Source organism: Rhinatrema bivittatum, chromosome 6, assembly GCF_901001135.1.
Source record: "Rhinatrema bivittatum chromosome 6, aRhiBiv1.1, whole genome shotgun sequence".
Taxonomy (NCBI): Eukaryota; Metazoa; Chordata; class Amphibia; order Gymnophiona; family Rhinatrematidae; genus Rhinatrema; species Rhinatrema bivittatum.
In genome coordinates, this window is record NC_042620.1 from 127,268,738 (window position 1) to 127,288,737 (window position 20,000).

Here is a 20,000-nt window from a genome sequence, read left to right on the forward strand (position 1 = left end):
TTGGAACTGCATCTAAGTGAAATATTTAGCTTAATTAGTTAGGGATAGTAACCGCCGCAATAAGTAAGCTACACCCATGCTTATTTGTTTACCCAGACTATGTAATTCAGTCCTTGTTGGTTGTTGTCTGTATATAGATCCACTTTTCTTCATTCCCCCTGCTGTTGAAGCAGAGAGTTATGCTGGATATGCATTGAAAGTGAAGTATCAGACTTTCTCCCGTGCCATTGAGCAGAGAGCTATGTTGGATATGTCTGAAGTATCAGTCTTTCTCCCCTGCTGTTGAAGCCAAGAGCTATGCTGGATATGCATTGAAAGTGAAGTATCAGGCTTATTTGGTTTGGGGTAGTAACCGCTGTAACAAGCAAGCTACTCCCTGCTTTTTTGTGAATGCAAATCCTTTTTTCCAAATTTCCTCTTGCCGTTGAAGCTTAGAGCAATGTTGGAGCTGCATTAACAGTGTGTATGTTTATTGAATAAGGGTATTATCTCCAGGTAGTAGCCGTCATTCCCGCGAGTCACCCACTCTTCATTCACTTCTTCTAGACTTTATGGATCCACAGTGTTTATCCCATGCCCCTTTGAAGTCCTTCACAGTTTTGGTCTTCTCCACTTCCTCCGAAAGGGCATTACAGGCATCCACCACCCTCTCTGTGAAGAACTACTTCCTGACATTGGTTCTGAGTCTTCCTCCCTGGAGCTTCAAATCGTGACCCTTGGTTCTGCTGATGTTTTCCGACGGAAAAGATTTGTCGTTGTCTTTGGATCATTAAAACCTTTCAAGTATCTGAAAGTCTGTATCATATCACCTCTGCTCCTCCTTTCCTCCAGGGTGTACATATTTTGATTCTTCAGTCTCTCCTCATAAGTCATTTGATGAAGACCATCCAGCTTTTTGGTCACCCTTCTCTGGACTGCCTCCATCTTATCTCTGTCTCTTTGGAGATACGGTCTCCAGAACTGAACACAGTACTCCAGGTGAGGCCTCACCAAGGACCTGTACAAGGGGATAATTACTTCCCTTTTCTTACTCGATATTCCTCTCTCTAGCTATCGCCTTGTCACATTGTTTCGCTGACCAGATCATTAGACACTAACACCCCAAGGTCTCTCTCCTGCTCCGTGTACATCAGCCTTTCTCCCCCCATCAAATACAGTTTATTTGGATTTCCACTCCCCATATGCATGACTCTGCACTTCTTGGCATTGAATCTCAGCTGCCATATCTTCAACCACTCTTCCAGCTTCCTTAAATCCTGTCTCATTCTCTTCACTCCTTCCGGCATGTCTACTCTGAGGCAGATCTTAGTGTCATCCGCAAAAACCTTACCTTCTATCCCGTCTGCAATGTCGCTCACAAAGATATTGAAAAGGACCAGTCCCAACACCGTTCCTTACGGTACACCACTTAAAACCACTCTGTCTTCAGAAAGAGTTCCATTTACCATCACACATTGTCTTCTGTCCATCAACCAGTTTGCAATCCAGGCCACCACCTCGGCACTTACTCCTAAGCTTCTCATTTTATTCACCAGTCTCCTGTGTGGGACCATATCAAAAGCTTTGCTGAAATGCAAGTAAATGACATCGAGCACACGTCCTTGATCCAATTCCTTGGTTACCCAATCAAAAAAGTCAATCAGATTTGTCTGACAGGATCTTCCCCTGGTGAATCCATGCTGCCTCTGGTCCAGCAACTTCTCTCTCTCTCTCTCTCTTTCTCCTTGTAGAAGGGCCCTGACAGCTAGGCTGGCTCTCTAGGAGCTTTGACCTACTAAACATGGTCCCCCCCAGTGGTTGTATGTAGGAAATACAACAATTCTGGCACTTATCGCATAGTGTGGAAAAGTTATTGCAATTTGCGGTAACTTAGCACTTCACATAGGTATTAGCACAAATTGCGATAAACTGCCTATTACCATAAAACATGCCCCTTTTCCTATTGCATGCGATATTTAGTGCATTTTGATGAACCCAGGCCATAGTTATATATTCAGTCATAAAATTAGCCAGGCAGATGTGATTGAATATCCTTCTCTCTCTATCTCTCTCATATCCTTTCCTAAATGACAATCTATTTTAAACATTGATTTCTTATGATCTCTGCTCATAATGTATAATGACTTTAGAGATATTAAACCTGTTGTCATGTTGAAACAAGATTAAAATTAATATGACATACATGATTTTATATTAATACTTCAATAAGAGGCATGTAAATAATAAATTATCCTTGGTTTTGAGCAACAAAGTTAATTCAAATGGTTCACTTATTGACTGAGCTCTTCAGATTAGAGCATTATCTACTAAGTATTTTTCCCACTGACAAATCATGGGAGAAAACCATTAATACCTTGGTCCATTAAGGCTGTTAGGTTAGGGTGAATTAAAAACTAGGTTAATTCCTAGAGTTCAAAATTCAGCAGCTTAGTGAGGAGCAACGTTAACTGGATTTCTTTTCTTTCTTTCATTTATATTCTACTTTTTCAGGCACTTCAAAGCAAATTATATTCATTTATTCAGTTAACTTTACCCAGTTATTCAGCAGTACTGATCTGGGTGAAAGCATAGCTGAATATACCCAGCTAAAGGAAACCAGATATAATTATCTGGTTAAGTTTAGGACTGCCCTTCTCTCTGACCAGATTTGTTTAGCTATCTTCAGCTGGACAATACTGAATGTCAGCACTCTCTGACTAAAGTTTTGTTGTACACCAGGAAGGCCTCCAATGCCACATCTTAAGCAGATAAATTTTCTTTGGGCACCAAAATGAATTGACTGAGTGGGGAGAATTTCAGAGCTAGGCATAAAGCTACTCAGTTAACATTACCCAGACAACCTTACTAGGAATGAGCAGGGGAAAACGGTCAGTTTGGTTCTTTTTCTTCATTTGGGATTTTTTATTTTTGAAGAATTTATTTTGTTTAATATTTAGTTTGGTTTGGTTCATTTGCCAAACTAAAACAACCATTAACTTTAAAAAAAAATCCCCAAAGAAGCCAGAAGAAAAAGAAATGGCTCCCACTATTCCCCCCACTATTCCTCCTCCCCCCCCCCCACAGACCCCTTTGCTTTCCCCTCTTGGCCCCTGGTTTCCCCATTTGGAGTTTCCAAAATAGAAAGGAGCAGGCGTGAGCCTCAATCAGTCTTGCCCCAGCAGCTTCTGATTTAAAAATAGCAGGTCTGTCTGGCACCAAGTTGTTTAAAGGCTACAAAGTAATTAGACCACAAAACTTGTTTTATGGCCGTATTGCCTTACAATTGTGAAACGAGGTGGCATCGACTGGCCCAGAGCCATAAAACAACTTGGCGCCGGCCAGCCCTAAATAAGGTGCCATTTTAAAATCAGAATCAGTGAATAAAAGTGACTGAAGATCACACCTGCCCCTCTCATTCTCAGAAGCCAGGGAAGGGGTAAAGAGGTGGTCAGGGACCAGGGGCACATTGGGAGGCATGGGGGGGGGGGGGGAGAGTTATGTTTCTTGGCAAATAAGGTGTGTTATTTACTAAAAGGGTGCACAATCACCAAAACAAAAAGCCTGCACATTTTCAGGTTTTTCAACGGCATCAGAAATTCAATTCTTTTGAAATTAACTGAACCAGAAATATGCTTTTTTTAAAATTCAGATTCCCATTTGCTTCAAAAAAATGCACATGCTTAGTACTTTTGTGAAAAAGATATAAAAAAGTATTTGAATCAAAGGATAAGGATTTTACAGATGTTGCTAAGGCAACTTAAATATGTAGGCAAAAGTTTTTATCCTTTAGGAGGGAAGTAATTTATATGGAGCCCTCTTATTCCATCGGTTATCCTTTTAAATCTAATAATGATTTTCAACAGAAAATATACTTTTAAGCCCTATACCGGAGTACATTAAATGATGGGAGGTGTGTCCTGATTAAGGATGGGTCCATCTCCCAAGTTTTCTAGTGGGTTCAAATGATGGGTCATGTAAATGGTGAAGCGAGCGTAAATGGAAACATCAGGGTCAGCGCTCAATACTCTAGTTCAGGGAGAGCCTCCATCATTCTCCCCTCCATGAACTCTGGCTCCACCTATTCCATAGCCCTAGCAGCAGTAAAGCACATCACTTTTAGATGAACACAATGGATAACTTTCATGTTTTAATCCAGCAGCTATGTACAGAAGTAAATTGGGATCGGCCATAAATACTGAATTCTCAGAATTCATGGGCTACAAACAGTCAAAATAAACCTTTACTAAGTTCAGAGTATTAGCCTACCAGATTCTCAGCCTTCACAGGAACATCAACTAGATTTCCCATTCATTGATCAGGAATATAACAATTACATTGCAATTTTCCAATTTTCATCACTATTAGGTACTCTTCTTTACCCAAAACTCAACACAGCCCAGCCACCTAGAACTGGTACAATACTCCTAGATTTCTCTTCATTTTAAATACCAGTCTCAACCCTTTTTGGGAAATGAAGTTCACCCATCAGGATTTATTTATGACTCATTCTTCACTTGACCTTTCACTCCAATTTCTCCACCTTTCCCCACCAGCAACGTTCAAGTCTCCTCAGTGTCTTTCACACCCTGGGTCTTTCAATGGATACGCCTTATCTCAGAACAACACCTTACTCCTTCCTTTTGCTCTTATTCCTCAGGGGAGGAATTTCCTCTTCTCTACCCTCAGCTCCTGGACATTTCCTCTGGAGGAGGAAACATTTTTCCACTCCAAGGCCTTGGACCTCTTCCCTTGAGGATAAGAGTCCCTGTATTGTCCCACTCCTAACTAGAGTGATCCTTGGGCCCACCAGCTTGTAGGCTGGCTACTCCAGGTCACTACATCCTGGAGGTCCCTCTCACACCATTTCCAAACTGTGTAAGAGCAAAAAGGACAAGTCCCCACCAAATCCTCCCATATTTATATGTCCTGTTAATCCATCTTCAACCAATCATGGAAACCCACATTCTTAAGGGAAACACACACCATCCCTTAAACCTAAACAGCATTAACACAACACATTACTTAGTTCTCAAACATGTTATTCAGTGGTTATTCAACATTATTAAAAGGTCAACAAGTAAGATATTTAAAAAAATGTTAAAACAATAACTCCTCGTGTCTCCTCCACCCAAATGGTCCTGTACTGCCAGTTAGAACATGCTACACTTTAAGGGGGAGTTCCCCATACATTCTTGTTTTCTGATCCAAACATTAATTTTTTTAAAATACACAAATATGAACTTGAATTAGTGTCTAGCTATTCTCTTTCTGCTACAAATTCCCAAATTGTCTGAGTCCCTTGATATCTGGAGATTTATTGGGTGATTGTTTTTGTTTTTAGGGCTTGAGTAGGGATTACTCAGGCAGAGAGGTTATCAAACTTGTCCTGGAGGATACCCAGTGAGTCAGGTTTTCAGGATATCCATAATGAATATGCATGAGATTTGCATGCTATGGAGGTAATTTGGAAACCACTGACCTAGCACATCTTTAGCCTACTATTTGAATTCTTTAAATAATATGTTCTTGTTTTTCTTCTTGGAATCTCTTCTTTGTATTTTTTGAAGACACAGTTATTATAAGGAAATGTAAAGTTAGTTGCGATGGAGAAGGTACAGAGAAGGGCAACCAAAATGATAAAGGGGATGGAACAGCTCCCCTATGACGAAAGGCTGAAGAGATTAGGGCTGTTCAGCTTAGAGAAGAGATGGCTGAGGGGGAATATGATAGATGTCTTTAAGATCATGAGAGGTCTTAAACGAGTAGATGTGAATTGGTTATTTACACTTTCGAATAATAGAAGGACTAGGGGGCATTCCATGAAGTTAGCAAGTAGCACATTTAAGACTAATCAGAGAAAATTCTTTTTCACTCAATGCACAATTAAGCTCTGGAATTTGTTGCCAGAGGATGTGGTTAGTGCAGTTAGTGTAGCTGGGTTCAAAAAAGGTTTGGATAAGTTCTTGGAGGAGAAGTCCATTAATGGCTATTAATCAAATTTACTTAGGGAATAGCCACTGCTATTAATTGCATCAGTAGCATGGGATCTTCTTAGTGTTTGGGTAATTGCCAGGTTCTTTTGGCCTAGTTTGGCCTCTGTTGGAAACAGGATGCTGGGCTTGATGGACTCTTGGTCTGACCCAGCATGGCAATTTCTTATGTTCTTGTTGTGATTTTTGCTTTAACATGTTAAGGTGTATTCTTTTTAAGTTTTTAACTCTTGTAGACTTTTCCTTTCTGTTTAAATTACTACTACTACTACTACTACTAATAATAATTATAATGATAATAGTAATAATAAAGAAATTCTAAGGGAAACTAGAGAAGACAGAAAATCAGGAAGCACAATACTAATGAGCAACTTTAATTATCTTTGGCAAATGTATCCTTAGGTGAGATGCAGAAATAACATTTGTGGTAACTAGAAATGATTGCTTTTGGAAGCAACTAGTCTAGGAACCCACAAGAGATGAAATAATTTAGTTCTGACTAGCACATTGGACCTAATCAAGGACATAAGTATAGAGAAATCGCTATATAACAGTTATCATAATGTAATTAAATTCAACATCTTGACAAAAAAACTCCAAAACAATCCACCACAAAAATATTTAACTTTAAAAAAGTGAGCTATGAAAAATGAGCAAAATAGTTAAAAATAAATTAAAAAGGTACAGCCAGGAGGGTAAAATGCTTGCAGTCAGTTTGTAATCTCGGAAACCAGAAAGAATAGAGTCAACCTGAACACAGAAAAATCCAAAAAGACAATCTAATTTACAAAAACACAGAATTTGACATCATAGTCAAGTCAACTGACTTATTACTCAAAATGAAAGGTGAAAACAGAGACATATATAATAGAGGAGTATTATAGATTCACCACCACCACTGAAAAGAGTGAGGTGCAAAATAACCACCTGCTTTCAATATGTGGTGTCAGAGAGTAAAACTGCTGAAAACCGTCTATTCAAATAAATATTTATAACAGCTCACAAATAAAAGTATTCTAAACAAAAAAGTTTGATATATACTATATGACCCAGAGATGTACAAATTTTGACTACTATCATAGTCTATATCTGTGGGTTCAAAAAAGGGATTGAACAAATTTATGGAAGATAAATCAATCATGGGTTATTTCCTTTTACAGGTTTATTTATTTATCTGATTTATATTCTGTTTTGGGGATTTATCAGGTAAGCTCTAGATTGTGTTATAGGACAGTGGATTTTTTGACCTGGTGTGAGATGCTGTTTTAGGGCTGAAAGTAGGCTGCTGAGATGGCTTTGTAGGGCAGACTGAAGCTAAATATCTTCACTGAACTTCCTTTGAATTGAGTTGATTCTATAAGCTTTTTTGCTATCCTCCTAAATTACTCTCTGTTGCTCTGTTTATGCTTATTAAGAGCATATCCTTTTTCAGGTTTATCATTTTCCCACTCTCTATACTTCTCACCCACCTTGCTGCCTATTTTCCATATATAGAGGGTCATTCATCAAAATGCGTTATGTCATTAATGCACGTGATAAGGCGTTAACGCATGCGTTAACACCATAACACATGTGATAAATGTGTTACCACACGACACAAATGCAAATTTTTAGAAGGGAAGAGATTGGGGAGGGGTTTGGGCAGGATGAATTAAAATGAGGGGCAATGTGATAGTATTAAGCCCAAAATGGCCATAACACAATTTGTGATAAATTTTGCAAATTGAATTTTGGCTATTTCTGAGAGAGAGAGAGAGAGAGAGAGAGAGAGAGAGAGAAAGAGAAAGAACCTCTGGGAAGGCCTCCACAGTATTCAACTATATCATTATAGGAGGGCCAGCTAATAGCTCAGAGTGAGGTGTTGGTGGTGGTTTAGGGTTTAGGGGGCAGTTTTACATGCAGAGTGAGACAAATGAACAGCACAGTATACCTCGGAGAAGATTTGACATCAAGGTAGGGTGAGAGATCATAGTAGAAATTTCACCTTTGTGAGACTTTCCTCACTCCAAATGATGTCAAATTTTCACCGAGGTATACTGTACTGTTCGTACATGTCACTCTGCATTTAAAACTGCCCCCAAACCATAAACCAAGGCTGGTTGCCTTGGCCAGATTGTAAGATCCAAAGATCCACTATCTCATATGTGTTTCTGTAAAGTGCTTTTTAACTCTGCTAGCACTATATAATTAACTACTACTAGTAGTAGTTTTGCAGAGCATGAAAAACTCTATACATGCCTATTTCTTATACACTTCCTCTAAGCACATTCTTGCACTGTGTGAGACAGAATACTGGGCTATGTGAATTAGGGGTGTGCATTCGTTTTCGACGTATTGTGAATCCGCAACGTATATGCCATATTCATTGTATTTGTGGGGGTTCCAAAATGTATAGCAAACCCCCACGAATTACAGTGGATCACCAACGAATAGGTCCCCCACCCTCCTGACCCCCCCAAGACTTGCCAAAAGTACCTGGTGGTCCAGCAGGGTTCCTGCAGCGATCTCCTGCTCTCGGGCTATCGGCGCCATTTTGAATACTGGCAGCCGATGACCCGTGTGCAGGAGATCACTGCAGGACCCCCGCTGGACCACCAGGGACTTTTGGCAAGTCTTGGGGGGGACTCCTGCCCCCCCAAGACTTGCCAAAAGTCCCTGGTGGTCCAGCGGGGGTCCTGGAGTGATTTCCTGCATGTGGGTCATCGGCTGCCAGTATTCAAAATGGCACCGATAGCCTTTGCCCTTACTATGTCACAGAGGCTATCGGTGCCATTTTGAATACCGGCAGCCGACAGCCCGAGTGCAGGAGATTGCTCCAAGAATCCCGCTGGACCACCAGGTACTTTTGGCAAGTCTTGGGGGGAGGGGTCAGGAGGGTGAGGGGGGGTTGTAGATAAATAACTTTAAAGGGTTGGGATGGGGTTTTTTGGGGGGAACAAATTAATTTTTGACATATGAATGGATCGGGGGCCCCCGAGAACGGATGCAACGGATTTGGGCCCCTACGAATCCGAATCCCGAATGGGACGAATCCGTCCCTGCTTCACATCCCTAATGTGAATCTTTGGTCTGAGTCACTTTGCCAATTATAAAATTCTTATATTATGTTCTTATGTAATCAGATACTATTAGGAATCTATGATAGAAGAACAGCCTGCCAAGACATTGTTAACTGAGTTGGATCTCACTTTGCCTAAACATCCCCTAGAGGAATCCCTTCAAGTTCCAGCTGACTCAGAAAATTAATTAAATTTGTATGTGACCATCACAGACCAGCACTATGTACACACATATTATGCATCTATTATCTTGACCGCTAAAGATATAGGGGCAGATTTTAAATGTTACGCGCGGGGGGTACATTTGTGCGCACTACCCGGCATGCACAAATGTACACCCGATTTTAAAAAATGTGCGCGCTGCTGCGCACATGTTATAAAATCCAGTGTCAACGCATGCATGTTATAAAATCCAGGATCGACGCATGCAAAATAGGCTCGGCGCACGCAAGGGTAGGTTTTCGGGGATTATGAGCGTATCTTATGTGCGTAACCCTTTGAAAATCTACCCCATAATCATTAGTCACTTCCAGCTACTGCTCAATCAAAATTTGTTTTTAGAGTTTTTTAAGTAATGCAGTTTAAAAAGCATAACATATGAAGCATAGAAAAGAACTTAACTTCTTAAACTCCAGCTCTCTAATAGACTAGTCCAAAGTTGTCTGGAGTGTATCAGGTTTCTCTTATAGACCGACACTGCTCAGTGTTTCGAAAATCTTATTTCACCAAATTTCATGTTTCAAAAAAAGATGGACAACAGAATTCACTGAGCAAGAAGCTTCCATTAAACAAAAAAACATATTGATTCAGCTTTGGAGAAAGACTCTAAAAGGTGAATTTTCAAAAGTTGTGAACATATGTTTGCTTATGTGAATGCACGCATGCGAGGAACTGAATTTTAAGTGGCACACCAAAGTATGTGCCCACTTTACAAAATGCGTGCATCATTGTGTGCATTTCTGTGTATGTATCTTGTATGCACAGATGCATGCACAACACGTCACGGGTACATTTGTGCGTGTGTGGGTGGTGTGGGTGGTGAGCCTGCTTGAGCACCACACAACTTCTGGATAAGCAGGGCTATCTTGTGAATTATTCCTCTAAACAGCTTTGAATATTGACCTCTATAGCTTTTTTGCTGTGGAAATAGCCATGATGGCAGTTCACACATTTTTCTTTCATGTTCAAGAGGTATTAGAAGAGAAAACACACAGCACCTTTCTTCCAATTGTCTGTCTGCCCCTGAACCCACACAGTCTACATTCTCATCCACCAGCAGTGTAACAATGCTGCATGTGTAAAGGTATTAGTAAAGAGTTTGGTTTTACATTCATTAGCAAGCCCTAGTTGGTTTTAAGGAATGGTATGCAGTCTACCTCTCTCCTGCCTCACAAGGTTTACCGTCATGTAAACACCTAACTATACAGTAGATGAATGACTACAAGAAAAATCTTCAGACAGCAAATAAAACAAGATCTGTGAAGAACCTACCATTCCTGATCCACCCGTACCATACTGGAGAAGGAAGGTATGCAGACATCTGAGCTTTTGTTGGCGTGTTACAGCAACCATTCTTTGCTGGTCTTGTGATCTGTGCACCTGAAGCTATTCCATACAGCTATTCCATATAAAGAGACAAGAGGAATGGGAAGGGGCAGGAGCACATACTTTGATAGAAGACAAGGTGGGCCACATATGTTGAAGGACACCTGGGGCCAGTGCAAGGGTATTAAGTGCTCTAGGTGAACCTTCTGCCTTGCGCCTTGCGCTCGACCCCCCCCCCCCCCCCGCAGTCTTGGCCCTGACTCCTACCTCATTCGCGCCTGCTGAGTGTGTGCTTCTGTGTGCCGCAAGCAGGATATGCTCCACTCGCGGCCCCACATAACTGTTCTTCGGCATCTCCTAATAGTCGGCGCCCAAGGCAACTGTCTAGTTTGCCTAATGGGACATGCTGGCCCTGGGGACACTCTTCTATAATAAACCGTTAGGAGACCCATACTCCCAACATGAGGTTGTATTTGCTGATAGAGAGACAGTAAGCTTGCTGGTGTGGTCTACATAGCTTTCTCAAGAATGGAATCCAGTGGTATCAAGTGAAGTTGCAGAAAAGATGCCTAATAGGATCCCACCAATTAATCTTTTACTCCTCATCCAATCATACAGGATTCAGCTAGGCCCTCAAGTGTTCTTATTTATTAATAAGATTTTGCATGAGGTCTATTATCAGGCAAGGAGCCATTGAATGGAACAGCATCATCTGCAATTGCCGAGGGGGCAGACACCCAAGTCACTCTGATAGCAGCAGAGCGGATGGTGCTGTCCACCATTTTGGAGTCCGCTATGACTGGGGTGGGGAAGCTGGACACCTCTCAACCAGACAAGCAGCTCAGCAAATAATATGTATAAAATACCTTGCCCTAGTGTTTCGACATGGCATATAGTTAGTGTGGCAATATCAGTTCCTTCTACTATAATGATGTAGGGCACATGTGCCCACAGAGAAGAGCTTGATTCACCCCTTGGCTCCAGAGCATTGAGTCTCTAATGTAGGGCATGCAGTATAAGATGGATATTAGGTGTTTGCTGTCTGTAGTATAATATTATAGTAGGAGCTATGGTCTACATATAGAGGGCATGCCTTCTTAGTTGTAGATAGGTACATGGTATATTTTTTGTTGTTTCCATAACTGTATGAAAACATTATCTAGTGCTGTCTACTATCCTCTCACCTCTGGACCCAACTAAATAGACTCTTCATTGGCACATTTACTATTCAACTCTAATGCTTAAATGTGATAGGTGACCTTGCAGAGCACCCCATCTTGAGCCAATAAGCAACCCTTTAAAAGACTGTATGCAGATAGTCGGTGACCTCAGCAGTTAGAAGGGCTGAGAAACAGCTTGTGATTGAAAGAGGTACATGGTTTATATTTTCACTGGAGTATCAGGAGGTGCTGAAAGAGGAATTGGGGACTATACTAATTGTTAACATAGAAATTCTTTAGAAACTTACACACCTATGATGTGAAACTAAAACATGTACCATGTTCACTGTTGCAGGGAATCGAGATGAGGAACAGGCTGGGCCAAGCGGCCTGCAAAGGTCATGTCACTGCATATGACATCTGCCCAAAAACTCAGAGGAGGATGAGGAGGAGCTACAGGAAGGGCCACCCATAGGAGAACAGCTACCACAACCATCTGGCAAGTCATAGGAGGAGCCAGAGGATGAGATGCAGGAGGATCCAGTGGAGGAAGAGCAGTAAGCTGGCCTGAATTCCTCAATGAGGAGGAGGGTGCTGAACACACACACAGATGGAGGCCAGCAGAGCACCTCCTCATAGACATGAATGCCTGAGTCCGCGAGGAAGTGGCAACACTGAGTCCCAAACTCCATGACCTGCAGGAGATAGTATAGGAAGAGGGACAGGCTCTAAGGGAAGAACTGAGGAGCCTGTGACAGGAAATGGAGGGAGCTGCTCACCAGAATGTCCCCTTGGCAGCCACAGCCAACACCAGCAACACCAGCAGTGCCTTCCCAACCTGCCAGACCCACCTGCCTGAAGAGCTGGGTCCTGCGCCCTCTGAAAGACCATTTCTAAGGAGGACCACAAGACACAGCTTTCCCAGTGCTCCCGCAAATGGCCCAAGAAAGGGAAAACATGACCGAAAGAGCCAGTAACTTTAATCTGTTCAGCACTTCTCTACATTTGTACATTAATAAATGCACTTTCACCTACGGCAAAAAGCACCGTTAACTCATGCGATAAGCCCTTAATGCATGCAATAACATGTTAACGCATGCGAAAAGGGCTGTACCTTAGTTTGCGATGCAAATTTTGAAAAGGGGAGGGGTAGGAGAGGAGTTGGGGGAGGCCTAATGTAAAGTAGGTGCTGCTAGCGCTGTTTGCGATATATTTTGCCCATTATCGCAGGCCATTAATGCTGAAAATAACTACACCTTTTTTATTTGCGCTACGGACGTATCACATGCGACATCGCGTACCGCGATATTTATCGCGGCATATACCGCGTGCAATAAAAATTCTAAACAGCTATCCTGCCTTCCTGGACCAATAAAAATGCTTGTTTTTAGTAGGTGAACCTTCATGAGACCATTTGCTCACTACTAGGTGTATATATACATGGCTACTTCATGCCTTGCCAGTCCCATTGCAGACCACAGTATGTGGAAGCAGGACAACATGAACAACAGGCCAGGCCATATCCAAGATATCACAGGGAGTTACCAGCAGCACAGGCAGAGGCTGCACTCTCGCAGGGTCACAGGCCTGGTCAGGGCAGGCCACATGCCAGGGCCCAGGCGAGGATAAATAGGGACTGTATATTTCCTCCACGTACTTCCTTGGAGGCCATGCCTGAGGACTTAGTGGTGAGCAAGTATCGTCTCAGCACTCAGGCTATACATGAGTTATATGAAGACATGCGAGTTGATCTGGATCCTACAACCACAGGATCCCATGCCATCCCTGGCATGACCAAACTGTTGGCTGCCCTCCATTTCACTGCCAGCGGCTCCTTCCAAACCACAGTAGGAGTTGTGGGAGGAATGTCTCAAAGCACATTTTCACGCTGTCTGGATCAGGTCATTGAAGCAGTCATGGACCGCATTCATCGCTACATATACTTTCCTCACAACAGGCAGGACTTGATGGACTTGAAGAGAGCATTTTATTATGCCTTTGCACACTTCCCCAATGTTATTGGAGCTATTGACTGCACACATGTGGCCACCATTCCACCACGTGAAAGGGAGGCTGCATACCGCAACAGAAAGCTATTCCACTCCCTCAATGTGCAAATGGTCTGTGATGCTGGAATGCGCATTCTGGACGTGGTGGCCAGGTACCTGGGAGGAGCGCATGATTCCTTTATACTAAGGCAATCGGTCCTTTTTTACCATTTTGAGGCTTGCCTGTACGGTGATGCTTGGCTTGTAGGTAACAGACTTTTTCTTTTATGTATTCCATGTCATGCAATGTTGATGTGTGTTGATGTGTTACCCAAATGGGGGGGGGGGGGGGGCATAGTTGGGGGGTTGCCATGGGCAAGTTCAGTGTACCAACCCCAGTATACATGGCTTGTCTGGGGTCCTAAGCAAGTAATACTGTATGCCTTTTCAACACCCTGGTTCACTGTGCTGCTGAAGCTCTGTGGGCAAAGGAGTCAGTAATGTATTGAAATATGACGCTGTATCTAGGTTCCTAGTATTTTTTATCTAAAATTTCCCTTTCCTATTATTGCCTGTGGTACCATTACAATGGCGCTGTGGATTTGTAAGCCTGCACACTGCACACTGCTGGCACAGTACCTGTATGTGTGATTATATACTGAGCCATTTTGCACATTGGCAGCTAGTGTTAATGTGTACCCTTGCACTCCTGTACTCCAAGTATTGTGCCCTTCAGGTTTCTGGCCTCTGTTATTGCCTCTATAGGCTATTTAGCCAAAACTTGCCAGACAGCACAGACTGTACACCTGCACTGGACAATCATCACAACAACATATGCTACAGTCAAGCCTTTCACTGCAGGTCTCACAGCTGTAATGTTTGTCTTTACAGTTGGCTGGCAGCTACACATCAGTACCCTTTGCTAGATTATGAGGGCCAGTTAGGCCATCTTTGCAAGATGCACATCCAATGCTGTAGTTATGAGCATATCAGATGGTTAGCGCTATAGGTGACAACTCCTAACTCTACTGCTGTCAGGCAACACTAATGAGCCTTTAAAGCTCACCAATGTTCCAGGCTATCTTGCACTGTCTTATTGGATGTTGTGGGTAGGCAGTCACATGTGGCTATAAGATAGCAAATACTAATATTTTCATTATGTCATTGGTGCAGGAGATTTAGGTTTGGGTTGCTGGCCATGGCTTCTCACCCCCATACACATGCCTAACACGCCTGCCGAGATGAGATACAACGATGCTCTATGTGGTACCCGAACTGTCATTGAACGGACCTTTGGCCTTCTTAAAAGCCGCTTCCGCTGTTTGGACAAGACTGGGGGAGCCTTAATGTATGCCCCAGACAAAGCAGCAAAAATCATACTACTGTGCTGTGTATTCCATAATGTGGCAGTACGTCATGGACTAGCAATGGATATATGTCCAGATCTCCCACAGGAGCCCGCAAGTGTCAATGCCCGAGCCCAGGAGACCCTAGCGACTGGCAGCCAGATTTGCCAGAACCTTATAGTTTCACACTTTTCCTGATGGCCCTGGCCTATGGAATGTACTTGCACTGGTATGTGTGGCTGAAGATTATAAGCAGCGCTTCCACTTAATACGCTAATGTTTGTTTTAATGTGTATGCCGAAGTATCAGGCCAATTTTCATTAATGTGTGGATTATGGACCTTTGCACTGTCATTGGAATAAAAGCTGTCCTGCCAATGTAACATTTTTCACATCATGTAGGCACCTTCTGTTCTTCCTGCATCTCACAGAAAAAGAGGCTAGTCTGTTAACACAGTCTGTCACCTACCTAGAACCTTCTGGGCTGACAGCCATCACGGGTGCACCTCTCACTCTTTTAGAAATGTACATGTCACTGTCTTATAACAGTTGAAATGGAGAACATGCTTCACGACCAGGCACAGTGGTAGTTGTACATTTGTTGTGTGTCTGTGTGTATTTACAAGGACCTTCCCAGTTACATGTGAAACCTGGCCTTCCTCACATTACCTGTGATGTCTCACATGCATGAAGATCTGCATAACACTTACCTGTGTACATACAGGTACACACATCCTATTCCCTAAATGTGTACAGGTTTAGAAAGTGTGCATATAATTCACCTAGACTTGACAGTGCATCATGTAGATTGGAAGTGTGTACCATGGGTGCCCACAGTACAGCACACATCACACAGATTAGCTCTCTCACCTTTCCTTATAAGCAGGCAGAAGGTCATGGTGCTGTTACTGTCTGGTGTAACAATGTGCATAGCTCCTTTGAACCTGCCATTGGGCTTTCTGAATGCAAGGTTTCCTGAGTACATGGCCGCAAGGTCAGGCTATTGGCTGTGGTGATATCATGCTGTTATGACAGGTTTACCCTCATATAAATATGTGAATATCCACTTGCAGGACTGTGAAGGTACATTAAGGTATGAGTTAAAGGCAATCCAACTCTGCATTAGTCACGTGACATACAAGTCATACTGCTGCCTCAACTGTCATTAATAGATGATAGCATCATGCAGAGCTAGGGTTAACCATCCTTTCAGTTGTCTTTCACATGATGACTAACTATTATATCTCTATGGCTGGCTTTTGTTAACTCGGACTCATTACACAGTGTCAGATATTATTCTGCTGTAACAATCAGCACTTCTGTTTGTTCCTTCATGGTAACCATTACAGTTATGGGAAACATACTGGAATTGACAGTGCATGTGTTATGTGGGAGGCCCTGCAAAGCACATAGTCTTGCACACTAACCATATTGTACTGCTAATTAGGGATGTGAATCGTTTTCCATATCGTCTTAACGATAGAAATCGTGTGGCAGGGCAAGAAAATCGTCTTAGGCACGATTTTTTAGTTAAAAAATCGTTAAAAATCGTTTTTTCCGATTAGTGCGCACTAACTCGAGTTAGTGCGCACTAACTGGGAGTTAGTGCGCACTAACTGGGAGTTAGTGCGCACTAACTGAAAATGATACAATTTGACACTTTTCAGATCAGTTAAGGTCAGTTTAGGAATGAATATGTATTCCTATTGGCTGCCCTCTTATTTATTCATGTTACCAAGCTTCCTACTGACAGTATATGGGGGATGGGAAATGGAAACAGTTGGTAGCTTGACAAAACAAGTAATGTGATCAGTCAATGTGACTAGAACTTGTGCCCTAACCCTGATACCAGGGGTATTGTGATCTTCCTGCACACAGTGCCCTATCCCTATTAATACCAGGAGTGTTGTGATCTTCCTGCACACAGTGCCCTATCCCTAATACCAGGGGTGTTGTGATCTTCCTGCACACAGTGCCCTATTCCTGATACTGGGGGTGTTGTGATCTTCCTGCACACAGTGCCCTATTCCTGATACCGGGGGTGTTGTGATCTTCTTGCACACATCCCGGTATCAGGGATAGGGCACTGCATGCAGGAAGATCACAACACTCCTGGTATTAATAGGGATAGGGCACTGCATGCAGGAAGATCACAACACTCCTGGTATTAATAGGGATAGGGCACTGCATGCAGGAAGATCACAACACCCCTGGTATCAGGGATAGGGCACTGTGTGCAGGAAGATCACAATACCCCGGAGGAGTGAGGGTCAGGCAGCTCCCCCCTGTCTGTGAAGCCAGCCTCTCACTAGTAATGCAGGGAGGGAGCTGTCTCAGACTTCACCATCCTCCCCCCCCCTCACCCACACACCATTCACTAGCTGGGACATGGGGGAAGTCAGGAGTGAGGGTCAGGCAGCTCCCCCCTGTCTGTGAAGCCAGCCTCTCACTAGTAATGCAGGGAGGGAGCTGTCTCAGACTTCACCATCCTCCCCCCCCCTCACCCACACACCATTCACTAGCTGGGACATGGGGGAAGTCAGGAGTGAGGGTCAGGCAGCTCCCCCCTGTCTGTGAAGCCAGCCTCTCACTAGTAATGCAGGGAGGGAGCTGTCTCAGACTTCACCATCCTCCCCCCCCCCCTCACCCACACACCATTCACTAGCTGGGACATGGGGGAAGTCAGGAGTGAGGGTCAGGCAGCTCCCCCCTGTCTGTGAAGCCAGCCTCTCACTAGTAATGCAGGGAGGGAGCTGTCTCAGACTTCACCATCCTCCCCCCCCCCCTCACCCACACACCATTCACTAGCTGGGACATGGGGGAAGTCAGGAGTGAGGGTCAGGCAGCTCCCCCCTGTCTGTGAAGCCAGCCTCTCACTAGTAATGCAGGGAGGGAGCTGTCTCAGACTGGTATCAGGGTTAGGGCACTGTGTGCAGGAAGATCACAACACTCCTGGTATTAATAGGGATAGGGCACTGTAAGAAATGACTGTAGTAGATTGAATAAAGATCTGATGTTTCTGCTCTCCTCACACCAAACAAAAACAACACACAAGCAGAGAAGCCCTTCTTACAAAGCTGAGCTAGTGAGTTAAGTAGGAGGAAAAGTAAACATACTTGTGCCAGTGTGGCTACTTAAAAAATACACTTACCAACAATCAATTACATATATTTGAACTGTGTACAGTTCCAGCCAGGACCACCTTTCTAAAATGCACAGTGATTGGCAAATTCAACATGCACTAGCATTTCAGGTGCCTGCTAACAAAAATAATAAACATTACTTTTTTTGTCAAGCTTCCAACTGTTTCCATTTCACATCCCCCCCAACCATTACCTCAGTATTAGCCTTGGTAACATCAATAGATAAGAGCACAGCCAGCCAATAGGAATACATACATACATATTCATTCCTAAGTGACCTTTACTGACCTGGGAAGTGTGAACACTTTGTTTCATTTTCTGTTGGTGTTCGTTAGTTTCCAGTTCCATTTCCCATCCCCCCAACCATCACCTCAGTGGTAACCTTGGTAACATCAATAGATAAGAGGGCAGCCAGCCAATAGGAACACATATTCATTCCTAACTGACCTTCAGTGACCTGGAAAGTGTTTATTTGTATCATTTTCAGTTAGTGCGCACTAAATCGAGTTAGTGCGCACTAACGGGGAGTTAGTGCGCACTAACTCGAGTTAGTGCGCACTAACACGATTTAACGATTTTTAACGATAAATCGTTAGAATTTCTATTGTATCGTGTTCTATAATGATTTAAGACGATATAAACATTATCGGACGATAATTTTAATCGTTGAAAAACGATTCACATCCCTACTGCTAATTACCTAATGCTAAACACTTGCAGGCTTTCATCATTTATAGCTTCAGCTCTTCCACATGTGTGTGAAGGTCTGTGAACAGCAGCAAAGCTGAACAGTGTTGAGTAAGTGCTGAAACCTTTTGTCATTTTAATGATTATTAACCTGTCCTTTGGTCCTATCCAGTCCATGCAGGGTGGCCTATATGATTTTCGCTGCAGCATAACTGTGGTCAAGTGAACCAGATAGACTCAGCAAGTATTGTCACATGCACTCCATTCTCATTCACTAGGGCTACTGATACCACAATTGTCAGGTGTATATCATGCTTGAGGATGTCCTTAACATGTTGGCACTGTGCCAAGCTGCCCTATACAGTATGTTTAACCATTTTGTGGCCCTTTAGCCAATCTGCCATTAAGTTTATGTGAAAAATGGCTGTGCACGAGGTGTTTCCGGAATGGAGCAATACTTACTATTTGTGGAGGAGGGAGTATAAATGACTGAGAAGCGGTTACAGTAAGCTGACAATGAGCACCTTCATACATATATACATGCTTGCCATTCACAGAGTACCATTTGACAAAGTATCTGTGAAGGGACAGCAACCTGTACTGGGTACTGCTAACATAGATGAGCGTGATACGTAGGTTATGTTGTTCTGAGTGCAACATGGTCAGTCAGCACTTGTTGTGTGCGGGGACTCCACCTTTTGGCCCATCTGCCTTTGGTGTATTTAACATAAGAATATAGCATGTAATCTGGTTCGAGGTTATTTAGTCACTATTCACGTATTTTGTGCTTTGAGATAGTAGAAGCAGTCTGTAGCTCATGGCCCTCACACAGTGACCCAATATGTACTGGGGTCACTATGGTACAAAATATTACCCTGATATTTCAATAACTTATGAATTCACTTGGTTACTGTGCTGTTCTTGCAGGTGCAGAAGTGTGGCAATGGCCATAGTAAAATATGTATTTGTTAGGCACCATCTGCTATATTGACTCAGCTTGTACTGAGCACCACAGCAAGGGTTGGGCCGCAAGTGCTTGTACGAAGTCACCTTATGTACTGTTTATGTGTACCTTGACCAAGCCACCTTTCACATACCGTTTAG